The sequence below is a fragment of the Humulus lupulus genome, chromosome X (genome assembly GCF_963169125.1).
Source record: "Humulus lupulus chromosome X, drHumLupu1.1, whole genome shotgun sequence".
Classification (NCBI taxonomy): domain Eukaryota; kingdom Viridiplantae; phylum Streptophyta; class Magnoliopsida; order Rosales; family Cannabaceae; genus Humulus; species Humulus lupulus.
The window spans coordinates 263,240,007-263,253,703 of record NC_084802.1 but is presented as its reverse complement, the minus strand read 5'-3'; positions in this window follow the sequence as shown (position 1 = coordinate 263,253,703).

The following is a 13,697-nucleotide window of genomic DNA, read 5'->3' as shown; positions in this document are numbered from 1 at the left end:
CATAGACTTCTCCGACCTGAATAAAGCCTACCCCAAGGATTGTTTTCCACTGCCAAGGATTGACCAGCTGGTAGATGCCACAGCGGGGCACGAGCTCATGTCCTTTATGGACGCGTACTCAGGCTACAATCAGATCGCCATGAATCCGGCAGACCAAAAACACACCAGCTTCATGACCCCGACTAACGTCTATTGTTACAAGATCATGCTGTTCGGGCTGAAGAACGCCGGAGCTACCTACCAAAGGTTAGTAAACAGAATGTTCGCAAGCCAGATCGGGAAAAACATGGAAGTTTACGTTGATGACATGCTAGTCAAGTCAAAGACTGTCGATAACCATGTTTCTGACCTGGAAGAATGTTTTAGGATACTACGGGAGTATGGCATGAGACTTAATCCGTAGAAGTGCACTTTTGGAGTCGCGTCCAAGAAGTTCCTGGGCTTCATAGTCAATACCCGAGGAATCGAGGCAAACCCTGACAAGATCAGATCACTGCTCAAGCTTCCCTCGCCCAGGTCGCGAAAAGATGTCCAAGGCCTGACAGGAGGAGTGGCAGCCCTCAATTGGTTTATTTCCAAGTCCATCGATAAGTGTTTTCCATTCTACAACCTACTCCGAGGAAACAAGAAGTTCGAATGGACAGAAGAGTGCAAAAGAGCATTCCTCGACCTGAAGGCACATCTGGCCGAGCCACCCGTATTATCCAAACCCAAAGCAGGAGAGCCTTTTTTTCTCTACCTGGCTGTCACCGGGGATGCAGCTAGTGCCATGTTGGTACGAGAAGAAGACCGAGTTTAGAGACCAGTCTACTACATCAGCAAGAGACTTCTCGGGGCTGAATCCCGGTACCCGTTGATGGAGAAATTGGCGTTCTGCCTTATCATGGCCTCGCGAAAGCTCAGGCCGTACTTCCAATCCCACTCGATACACGTCATGACCGATCAACCTTTAAGGCAGGTTTTGCAAAAACCTGAAGCATCGGGACGTTTGTTAAAATGGGCAATCGAACTCAGTCAGTTCGAGATTTTGTACACTCCGCGAACTGCTATAAAAAGTCAGGCCCTGGCCGATTTTATGGCAGAATGCACGGGATTCCAGGAGGATCCCGCAGAAGACTCACACCAAGTCACCTCGCCCCAGGCGTCGTGGAGGATCTTTGTAGATGGTTCGTCCAACGAGAACGGCTCCGGAGCTGGAATCATTTTGATATCCCCCGAGGGACATAGATTCCACTCGGCGCTGAGATTCGGATTTAAAGCCTCCAACAACGAGGCCGAATATGAAGCTTTGCTGGCCGGGCTGAGGATAGCCCAGGAGTTGAAGGCGAGCTCCGTCTAGTGCTTTAGTGACTCCCAGCTCGTGGTAAATCAGGTTCTGGGCGAATATCAGGCACGGGGACCCAAGATGGTCGCCTATCTGGCAAAGGTAAAAGCTGAGCTGTCCGCGTTTGAGCGAGGCTCGATCGAACAGATACCTCGGGAGAAGAACGCTAACGCAGACGCTCTTGCCAAGCTCGCCACCTCTGGGGAAACAGAGACCTTGGGGTTAGTGCCAATAGAGTTCTTGGAGAAAAAAATCATAGTAGATGTCAGGACGGAGGTCGAGATGATCGATTCCAGGGCGACCTGGATGACCCCCATCCTTGAGTATCTCGTCGAGGGAAGGCTGCCTGAAGGGCGTAATGATACACGGCGAGTACTCTATCAAGCTCCCAGGTATACGATAGTAGATGGGGTGTTATACCAGCGTGGGCACTCCCTCCCTCTCCTACGATGTGTTCTTCCAGGTGAAGCAAAGGCCATCCTGCAGGAGGTGCACGAGGGTTTTTGCGGAGACCACACTGGGGGGCAGAGCTTGGCCTTAAAGGTCCTGAGGCAGGGGTATTACTGGCCAACTCTGTCCAAAGACTCGATCTGATACGTGAAGAAGTGCGACAAGTGCCAGCGATTAGCCGCAGTTGCCCGAGCTCCTCCAGTTGAGCTAAAGATGATCTCGTCCCCATGGCCGTTTGCCGTTTGGGGGATAAACTTGGTTGGCGCCCTCCCCACTGGAAAGGGTGGAGTCTGTTACGCCGTGGTAGGCATCGACTACTTTACGAAGTGGGCTAAGGCAGAACCTTTGGCAACGATAACGTCCAAAAAATTTCTTGACTTCGTGGTTAGAAGCATTATCTGTCGATTCGGCCTACACAAGAAGATCGTTTCCTATAATGGTACTCAGTTCGACAGCGACCTCTTCACCGATTTTTGTGAAAGGTACGGAATTGTGAAAAGTTTATCCTCCGTGGCCTATCCTTAGGCGAATGGCCAGGTCGAAGCTGTCAACAAGACTCTAAAGGCGAGCCTCAAGAAGAGATTAGATGAAGTGAAGGGGGTCTGGCCAGAACAGCTCCCCCAGGTCCTATGGGCATACCGGACCTCGCATCGGACTCCTACGAGTCATACTCCTTTTTCCCTAACCTTTGGGAGTGAGGCAGTCCTCCCCGTGGAGGTTAAAGTGCTTTCGCATAGGGTCCAATCTTACGACCAGGACCGCAACCACGAGCTACTGTGCAATTCCCTTGATCTAGCTGATGAAAGGCGAGAAGATTCGAACCTCCAGCTCGCCCATTATCAGCAGAAAATCACACGCTACTTCAACACCAAAGTCAAAAAGTGCGCCTTTAGCGTTGGCGACTTGGTCCTAAGGAGAGTTTTCCTGGCCGGTAAAGATCCCAAAGATGGAGTCTTGGGACCAAACTGGGAAGGACCGTACTAGGCCATCGAAATCATTAAGGAGGGAACTTATAAGTTAGCTTGGCTTGATGGAGGGGCGGTCCCGCGGACTTGGAACGCCATCCACTTAAAGAAATATTATCAATGATTCACTTGTAAGGCCTGGAAGGCCATTTTTTATGTATTAATGAGAATCGGCTTTTTGTACATGTTTGCAAGTGTAATCTAAAGTAACCACGAAAGACCCTTTCCCAGTTACTTAGGGGGGCATATGGTAACTGGATATAACCAGGTCTCCTTAATGACTTAGAAGTTGATTCATATCGATTGACAGTTGTTTTTCTTAAAAAACGCGAGATATTGATAAGGATTAACGCTAACTAAGTCCTATCCTGGTCATAACCGGGTCATAAAACTTAGAAGTTGATTTAAATCTATTGATCGTTGTTCTTCCTAAAGAGCTCGAGATATGGATAAAAGTTAACGCGAAGTAAGTTTTCAAAATAAGTTCCTGGTCATAACCGGGTCATAAAACTTAGAAGTTGATTTAAATCTATTGATCGTTGTTCTTCCTAAAGAGCTCGAGATGTGGATAAAAGTTAACGCGAAGTAAGTTTTCAAAATAAGTTCCTGGTCATAACCGGGTCATAAAACTTAGAAGTAGATTTAAATCTATTGATCGTAGTTCTTCCTAAAGAGCTCGAGATATGGATAAAAGTTAACGCGAAGTAAGTTTTCAAAATAAGTTCCTGGTCATAACCGGGTCATAAAACTTAGAAGTTGATTTAAATCTATTGATCGTTGTTCTTCCTAAAGAGCTCGAGATATGGATAAAAGTTAACGCGAACTAAGTTTTCAAAATAAGTTCCTGGTCATAACCGGGTCATAAAACTTAGAAGTTGATTTAAATCTATTGATCGTTGTTCTTCCTAAAGAGCTCGAGATATGGATAAAAGTTAACGCGAACTAAGTTTTCAAAATAAGTTCCTGGTCATAACCGGTTCATAAAACTTAGAAGTTGATTTAAATCTATTGATCGTTGTTCTTCCTAAAGAGCTCGAGATATGGATAAAAGTTAACGCGAAGTAAGTTTTCAAAATAAGTTCTTGGCCATAACCGGGTCATAAAACTTAGAAGTTGATTTAAATCTATTGATCGTTGTTTTTCCTAAAGAGCTCGAGATATGGATAAAAGTTAACGCGAAGTAAGTTTTCAAAATAAGTTCCTGGTCATAACCGGGTCATAAAACTTAGAAGTTGATTTAAATCTATTGATCGTTGTTCTTCCTAAAGAGCTCGAGATATGGATAAAAGTTAACGCGAACTAAGTTTTCAAAATAAGTTCCTGGTCATAACCGGGTCATAAAACTTAGAAGTTGATTTAAATCTATTGATCGTTGTTCATCCTAAAGAGCTCGAGAAATGGATAAAAGTTAACGCGAACTATGTTTTCAAAATAAGTTCCTAATCATAACCGGGTCATAAAACTTAGAAGTTGATTTAAATCTATTGATCGTTGTTCTTTCTAAAGAGCTCGAGATATGGATAAAAGTTAACGCGAACTAAGTTTTCAAAATAAGTTCCTGGTCATAACCGGGTCATAAAACTTAGAAGTTGATTTAAATCTATTGATCGTTGTTCTTCCTAAAGAGCTCGAGATATGGATAAAAGTTAACGCGAACTAAGTTTTCAAATTAAGTTCCTGGTCATAACTGGGTCATAAAACTTGGAAGTTGATTTAAATCTATTGATCGTTGTTCTTCCTAGAGAACTCGAGATATGGATAAAGATTAACGCGAACTAAGTTTTTCAAAAAATTGTAACCAAAATGCGTAAGGGCAAGAAAGAGGATCAATTAAAAGCGTTGAATCAAATTGTCTCGAGGTGGAAGCACCTCATGCAAAGGTTACACAAAAAATATTAAAAAATAGTGAAGGGCGCAAGAGAAGAAACGCCCTAGGCTCCGCCAGGTGGCCCCTTGGAGGTCGCCGTCTCGCCTTGCTCAGCTACGCCAGAGCCCTCCCCGGCCTCGGAGGGCGCTTCTTTATCAAGGCGAGCTTGGAACTTCACCAGCAAGCGTTCCTAGAGGCTCACTGACAGGAAGGAGAAGTCAGCGTCTGGATTGTAGGCCCAACAATGGTAGAACAGGTCTTCCAGGGACTTTTCCGAAGTTGTCTGCTCGGCCTCTCGGGCGGCTTGAGCCTCAGCCTTCGCAGCATCTAGGTCTGTCCACGAGGTGGCGAGGGAGGTCTCGAGCTCTTGGACCTTCGAGCGGGTTTTTTCCAACTCGACCTATGAGGCCGCCAAGGCATCCTTAGCCACCTGCAGGGTAGTCTGGTGCTCGCTCCTCATGTCCTCGATCTGAGTTTTGGTCCTAGCGATGCTCCGGTGAAGGGCAACGACGCTCTGCGAAGGTGAAAAGACAATTGCCTTAGAAAAAAAGAGAGAGGAAAAACAGGGCAAAGTGTAGTAATAAAAACCACAAAAAGGTTAGTTAGCTTACCGTCATGGCCATGCCCAGTGAAGACTCCAGCACGCCCACCGGGCTCATTGTCTCGATGGCCCGGAGCTCCTTCTCGGTGAACTTGTATATGTGGCTGACGGCGTAGTTCGCCGACTCATACACCGTTCCCCGGAAGGCCTCGGGGATCTTTCCTAGGTCCTGAGGATTGATTGGGATGCGTACCTCGGAGGGTACAATCGCCGAAGTCCTGGGCTCCGTTCCTGCGTCCCGGGCGGCGGCTGGAGCTTGCGGAGGGGGTGGTGCTTCCCCCTGCAACAGGAGGAACCGCTCCCACGACCTGAGCAGCTGGGGCTTTCTCCTTCTCCTTTACAGGAGACTTGGCGGGGGTCCCGGCGGCGTGCTTGGAAGTCTGGAGCCTCTTCATTCTTGGCCCAGCGGCCCCTGCTGGGGGGTTCCCCCCGAAGAACGCACCTCACAGGCTCTCCTCGGGTTGAGGCATCTCTTCTGTAAAAACGAGAACATGGTTAGTACAAGAGTTGGCAATCATACAGAAACAAAAGCAAAGGGGTAATGAAAAAAAAAATTCAAGTATGTGTATACTAAAGGGAATCCCACCCACCGAGCTAGAAGAAGAATCTAAGTTGATTACTTCCCGAGCTGGCGCGAGTTCTGGGTCCGAGGTTGACTCAGGGCTAGATTCCTCTACATATTGCCTAAGCCCCGGAGCTACGGTGCCCCTCCGGAGTGATGGCCATGACTGAAGGTTTGTCCCATACTCCTCGAATAGGATCGACCTAAAGGCTAGGGTGTTATCTACTACTACGGTACCCCTAGGCCGGCTATCTTGGTAGTCCAGCACAAGCTGGTCGACACAGTGGAGCAGGGTTGTGTTCAGGTTCAGATCACTTCGATGACGATGGACGAGCTGCCTAGGGTTGAACCTAGCCAGCCGGGGGTCTGCTGTGGCCCTATCTAGACTCCTAAACATGTAAGGGTTACCTTGTCCAGAAGGACCCGCGGCTGCTCCAGATTGGATCCTCTCCTCACCCGTCCTCTGGGCGACCTCCAAAGCCCACTTCCTGTTCCTCACGAGGGGAACTTCGTTATCCTCGTCCTCCTCATCTTCATCTCCCGCGACCTCCTCCACGATGATGGGTCTGGTGTCACGGGCTGGGGGAAGCCCCCGGAGCCTCCTGAGGTTCAAAATCTGATTTGGGAAAATCAGCTTGCAGGCTACCATCGTCTCGTCTGTTACGAGCACGCGGTAATCTTTCTCACTGGGGGGCAAGCCCGCCAGTGTCTCGTATTGGGCCCCGAGGGTCACAGATTTCTCTGTCCTCGCGAAGATGGCTGCAGGATTAGTCTAAGTCAGAAAGGGATACGGGAGGAGCTAAAACGACACTTAACTTACGAGCTAAGGATGAAAAACACTTACGAGGACGATTGAAGTAATGGAGCTCGCAGTTCCTGAACCCCATCGACATGAAGAATTGATCCTTGAAGTCGTTGGGGTGGCTGGGCAGCTCGATGACCGCAGCCGTATTGGGGGGAAATCGGGTTAAGTAGTAAAACCCGTCGCCTCACCCCCGCTGATCCGGGCTGGCCTTGAGGCAGAAGAAGTACAAAATGTCTGCTGGAGTGGGGACCTCCCACTCGTGCTTCAAAAATAAATATCTCAACCCCGCCAACAACCGATAAGAGTTTGGGGGCGGGGGGGGGGGGGGGGGGAGCTGGAATGGGGCCAACTTCACATAATTTAGGAAGTCAGCAAAATACTGGTCCAGCGGGAGGAATGCCCCCGCCTTGAAATGCTCGCCGCTCCAGGCCGCGAATGCCTCGTCAAGCGGTGCGCAACTCCGCTCGCCTTCCGCGAGAGGTCGGGCAATCACTGACGTCCTCCCCAGCGCGATGTTGTGGGAGAGGAATATCTTATTGATCTTCGTCTGGTCAGTGATATTTGAGACGATCTTCTCCACCTCAAAGAACGCATCAGGAGCCACCTCGAGCTCCTGCTCCACTGCCGGCCCAAATTTGGGGATCGGGGAGTCCGGCATCACCGCCTTTCCTTTGTCTTGCTGAGAGGCCGAGCTGCTGACGATCTGCTTGGAAGCGTTCCTCTTCGGTGCCATCTGGTTGCCTAGCAAACAAAAGAAAATATTTCAGAAAAGGCGACCCAAGCATGAGGAAAAATCAAATGTTATTTGGACGAGCTGAGGTAAGCCCAGCCCGTGGAGAGTGGGACCACGCGGTTCAATGAACACGCGCCTATGCTCCAAACAGATCCCCGATTACTCAGAATTCGTGTGTCAGGAGGGTGAGGATAGAATTTGCCTCGGGGGGAAAGTTTCAGTAGGCAAAGATTGCAAAACCGCCTGTGAAGCGTGTCCCCTAAGCTACCCAGTTTTGCACCCAAAATTCCAAAACTCCTACCCAGAAATTTTCCCCAGAAAATGCATCCTATAAACCATACTCCTAAACAATTTCCTACAGCAAAGAATACCCTAACCTAAAAGGCTTTCACCCTTCATACCCACAAAAACCAGTAAACCCTTGCATGTGGCTACAGTAAATATTTACCTAAGCTACAGTGAAAAATATTTTCAAAACACGCATGGTCAGGAGACTTACAGTGTTTGGTTGGGAGGTGAATGAAGGTGTCGCCTAGGTTGGAGCTTCGTAGGAGTTGCTGTCTCCAAAGATTCGAAGGAATCCTCACGCCTGAGCTTCTTGAACACTGAGAATGGCGGTCGCAGAAATGAGGGTTTCTTTTTCTTCTGAGATGAAGAGAGAAGAAGGAAAGAAGTTCTGAGAAATTTCAAATGAAAGGGTGGCCCATGCGTAGGGTGGCCACCCCTTTTATATATAAAAAGGATCACGTGTAGAGGGTCGTTGGATGGCCCTGATGTGGGATCCAAGGCCCTCCACTCGAAATATGAAACGACGGCTGGGCATAGGCTAGGCCATTAAATGCGGTTCTCGTAAGACGTACCGTCACCAACCACGATGTTCCACGTATCAGGCGCCTGCGCAAGATGTGGAATGTGAAGAGTTCATGGGGAAGCCTAAAAGCCCCTACTGTGGCCTTATACGATGTAGTATACCATGAGCAGGGGCTTGGGGGGCAGATGTACGCCCTGATTTTTCCACGGGCTGATTAGCGAGCTGAGCTGCGACCTAATCATGATTACCTCGTGGATATCCCCAAAACCAGAGCTGCCGTCATAAGATCATACCTCCTTAGATCAAGGTAACCCAAGGGTTCGCCAAGATTGCCTAAGACTTGAGTCCGGACTCTGAAGGCCGAAGGTCGAGTTAGGTATCTAGCTAGTGGAACGAGCTGGATTTGGAGGCTATGACCCCTTGTAAAGTCAACACACGCAAGGTAAACGTGCACATATCAGACATCACGTGTCTGATATGCCCCTGACTTCTCGGACACGCAGCAGGAACGTGCGTATTCAGACACCCACGACTGGGTTGGGCGGTGCGGCCCATTATCTCCTTACCTATTGATTTGACCACACTTATGTGTCAGGTTTAGGAATTAATCATGAATGTCACAGAGTTGATACGATAGGTAAGAAGGTCACGGGATGACCTTCTTACCAACTCCCAGGTGCCTTCTCCTATAAATATGGAGACCCTGGGGGTTGATAAGGGTTGGATTATCTCTTGTAAGAAATACCCTGTAATCAAATATCCAGTATATAGCAATAATACTGACTAGTGGTGTAACAACCCCAAATTCGCTATTAAGGCTAAAGGGCCTGGTGTAGTGTGCCTGGAGGGCATAATGGGATTCTGTGTGTGACTTTTTTGAATTTAATGCATGATTATGACTTATTGCACGTTATATGACTATTTGATTATTTGAGATGCATGACTATGTGAATTAGTATGCATGTATACCTGATTGTCTTAGAATGAGCATGATTGTAATCTGGCCATGTTATGGCATAACTGTGATAATTGTACCATGTGAATCGTGCCATGTGAGTGTGGTGTTTTTATCAGGATGCACGCATCGAGACGGTCCTAGTGAGCCAATTAGTCTAAAAGTCACAACGGGATGTTGTACCCGGCTCGGGAGGAGCCTAGGGGTACTTCGGGAATATTATAAGTTGAGTTGGGAATGAGTGGTTAGTTATTGGTAATTGAGTAACCTGGGTAACCGTTTGTAACTGCTGTGGGTAACAAGTTTTAAGATAGAAAGTGATAGAATTGAAATGGAAGTGTAAAGACTTGAGTGCCCTTGAAGGTTTAGCTAAGAAGGATTATTAGGAAGGGGTAAATTGGTCTTTTGGCAAGGCAAATAGGCAAGTTTCAGCTGGGTATATGGGGTATACGGTTTGGGCATTGGATCATTTAGTGTTTTGGTAAAATTAGAAGAGAAGGAAAAGAAGAGGAGAGAAAGGCTAGGGCAAGCAAAAAGAAAAGAAGAAGAAGAGAAGGAGAAGTGGGAGCCTAGGAGGAAATCAAGGAAGCTTTGTGTGGATTCTCCATTTGAGGTAAGGGTTTTATACATATTTAAGTTTGGGTTTTGTTTTGATTTGAGGAATTTAAATGCCTAAGCTAAGCATTGTTGAGTTTTGGGTTAGTTGCTGAAATTTAGAGATCAAAGGTGTGGATCTTGGGTGTGTTGATGTTTTGATCTTGATTCTAGTGTCTATAGGTTGATAAATTGTTCATATGAAGTTTGGATTTGAGTTTTGGGGTTTAGGTATTGGTTTGGGGTGATTTGGAGAGGTTGAAGCTCGGGAAAACGCGAAGGAAAAACCCAGAATTCTGGGCTGCGAAGGCGTGCCGCGGCACAGTTTTTGTGTGCCGCGGCGTGGAGCCCCTGACTTGCTGGGTGCCGCGGCACAAGGCCAATTTTAGGATATCATTTTTGGCAATTTTAGGCCTTTGCTCCGGGGGTTCGGGGGATGTCTCCGGGGTGTTGTTTTAAGGTTTTAGAGGTCCCGAGAGTGCGGGATTGGTCCCGGGAAGTGGTTTTGGGTTTGGTTAGTATTAAAAGTGTTTTATGTGTGTTGTGACTAGGATTTCAGAGGGGCTCGTGCTAGAGGACCGTGCTCGTGACCGTGGTGCATCGGAGAGCACGGAATACAGGTAAGAAAACCGTGACACCCGAGAATAGGGCATGGCCCCCACTGTGTGATTGCAGGGCATGGCCCGAGATTGTATTATGTGAAAATGTTTAATCTTAAATGAATCATGATGTGTGTGAATGATTATTTCGAATGTGCTATATGTGTGATTATAATGTAATGAACGGCATGGGCCGAGAGCGGCATAGGCCGGGTACGGCCGTGGGGCCGGAAGTAACACTCAAGCACATGGGATGCTTATAGTCAGGGTGGGACCCAAGGGATACATGAGTTATCCTCGCGGTGAGAACCGAAACCCCAGGCTTTGGTAAGGCCTCTGGGGCGGCATGGCCGTACTTGTTTAATATGATGGTTTTTCCTATTTATCAGTGAATCATGCCAGCTATATTATTTGCATATGTTATGTGTTATTTGGGTTTTCTTGCTGGGCTTCGGCTCACGGGTGCTCCGTGTGGCAGGTAAAAGCAAGGAGTCAGTCAACTGGCCATGAGTATGGAGAGCGTGGGGGCGGCGCGTACAAGTTCGGCCTGCCCGACTGCTTTGGTTGGGGGCATTTTGTATATGGCTGTATTTAACCATTCTTTTGATAGCTGATCAAGTGTAAATCTATTTTTGAGTTGTAAATATTTTGTAAACCTTATTTTGGGATCCCAGATGTTTTATATTTGACGTTTTCAATGAAACTAATCATTTTCGAAGAGTACAGCCTTAAACTCTGGTTTAATTCACACTTTTGGTTTTAGAAACCACTTAGAGTCAATTAAATGCACAATTTCTGTTTTAAACTCACTTAGTAACGACTCTAAGGTAGTAGGGCGTTACAAGTGGAGTAGAAGGATTTTAACCTTCAAACCACTTAAAAAACGCGTCTTGAGTCACCCTTTCACTTTTCCAAGATCATATATCTGTTACGGTTCAACATTAGCACTAATCCCTTTCTCTTCTTTTCTTAATTACCTGTTGGCGAAGAACCGCATCAACAGATACATTGCCATATCCACAGGTATAATGCACACATAAGCATATACTAGGTCAAATCCACAATGTCACACATTTAGCTACCAAATTTTATCACCACTAAGTATATCCAGGTCTCAACATGCTTCATACAAGCCAATAAACAGATATAACATGTGAATTTAATTCAGTATATTAACCACATACACTCAATATGCGAACCATTATGCCAATATTCATCCACATGCATAATAATGTTATTCAGCACGCATTAATCTCAACATGCAACAGTCAAGGGCCCAGCCCAACAGTATCTCCTGCATATGTCAACTCATTACTCATGCTCCATATAAATAAGCAGGCAAACAGGGCATTCAAACATACATTCAGACATGTTAATCAATCATACCAACCAACCCTGAGTCGAGCTTGTCACTGACAGCGAGTGTACATGTTCGGTCGATCTCCAGAACCAATAAACCTTGGCTCGCTCTGATACCAAGTTGTAACGCCCTACTACCTTAGGGTCGTTACCAAGTGGGTTTTAAGACAAAACAGTGTGCAATGAACTCGCTAACCGAGGTTTTGAAACAAAAGTGTGACTAATTAAAAGTTAAGGCTGTAATCTTAGAAAAATGCGTTGTTTCAATAAAACTTCTAGTATTTAACATTTGGGATCCCAAAAATGAGGATTGAAAACTATTTACATCTTAAAATAAGTTTACAATTGATCAGTTATAAAAATCATAGATTATTACAGCCATTTTCAAATAAACCCCCAACCAAAGCAGTCGGGCAGGCCAAACATGTATGCGTCGCTTCACGCTCTCCGTACTCATGGTTGGTTGACTCAGTCATTGCCCTTACCTGCAAAACGGAGCACCCGTGAGCCGAAGCCCAGCAAGAAAACTCATGCAGAACATAACATATGCAAATATACAGTTAATCATATCAGATAGTCCACAGATAAACAAGTCAGCCATTAGACTAAGAAAACACGGCCATGCCGCCCCAGAAGCCTTACCGAAGCCTGGGGTATCGGTTCACACCGTAAGGATAACACATGTATCCATCGGGCCCTGCCCTGACTATAGCATCCCATGTGCTAAGTGTTACTTCCGGCCCCGCTGCCGCACCCGGCCTACGCTGCTCTCGGCCCTTGCCGTTCATTTTATTATAATCACACATATAGTATAACACAAAAACAATCGAACGAATAATAATTCATTTAAGTCTGCATCCTAACATGTCATGCAATATAGGGCCATGCCTGGCAATCATCTCATCATGCAACATGCAATATAGGGCCGTGCCCCGCAATCACACTATGGGCCCATGCCCTATCCTACGGGTGTTATAGTTTTCTTACCTTTCCCTTCAATAGCTTAGATCACCTGACTCCTTGAGCACGATCCCACTCGAGCCTCAGCGCACACCTAGGCACAAACATAGGTCAAATTCAACCCGAACCCCAAGTCCGAATACCTAGCCTCGGGACCAATCCCGAGCCCCCGGGAAGTCCCAAATCCCCAAAACAAAGTGGCGGAATCGAGCCCCGAACCCTAGGTCAAAATCCCTCATCAAAAACCCAAAAATTCACCTCTGTGAACAGTGCAGCGCTACAGCGCTCTAAAGAGGGCGCTGTAGCGCTACAAGCAGAACTCACCTCCCCATAACAGGGGCTAGCGCTGTAGCGCTAGTTGCAGCCCAGAAAACCCAAAATCGCATTTCTGCGATTTCTTTCAACCAATCCCAAACCAAACTCCCCCAAATCTTTATCAAACTCAAAATCAAGCTTATGAACACTCTCCATTCATCCCAAGCATCCCAAATCCTCAAATCCCAAGAACATTTATCCCAAATCTCAAAATCTACCATGAACAACCCTAAACTCAAAAATTCAGTCAACGACAAAGTTAAAGGCTTAGAATTCTTACCATTGATGCAAATTTCGACCTTGATTCAACCCTAGACCTCCTTAGCTTGTTCATCATCAAAGCTTGCTCAGAAATTCCCTAAAATTCCCATCAACTCAGCTCAAAACACAACTCAATCCATCAAAACCCTTAAAACTGAAATCTCTAAAACTTACCTCAAAAGTTGATGTGTTCTTGCCAAATCTTCAAGTCTAACCCAAGATCCTTGATGCACAGCCTACCATTGCTCTCCACTAAGCTTTGCTCCAAGAAAAATGGAGCGGAATGGTGCAAAAATGCACAAACCGACCCTTGTGAAAACCCCTCTGTTTTCTCTCTTTTCTTTCTTTCCTTATTCTTTCTTTTCTTTTCTTTCAGCACTCTCACTCTCTATAAAGCCTTATAAAAACCTATCTTTAAAAGCCAAATGACCAAAATGCCCTTCCTATTAACTCTAAATCCTTTTGTCCAAATAGGGCCATTTTAGTCATTTTACCCAATTCCCGCTAATCCTCAAGTGTCTCTAATATTTTCCCGC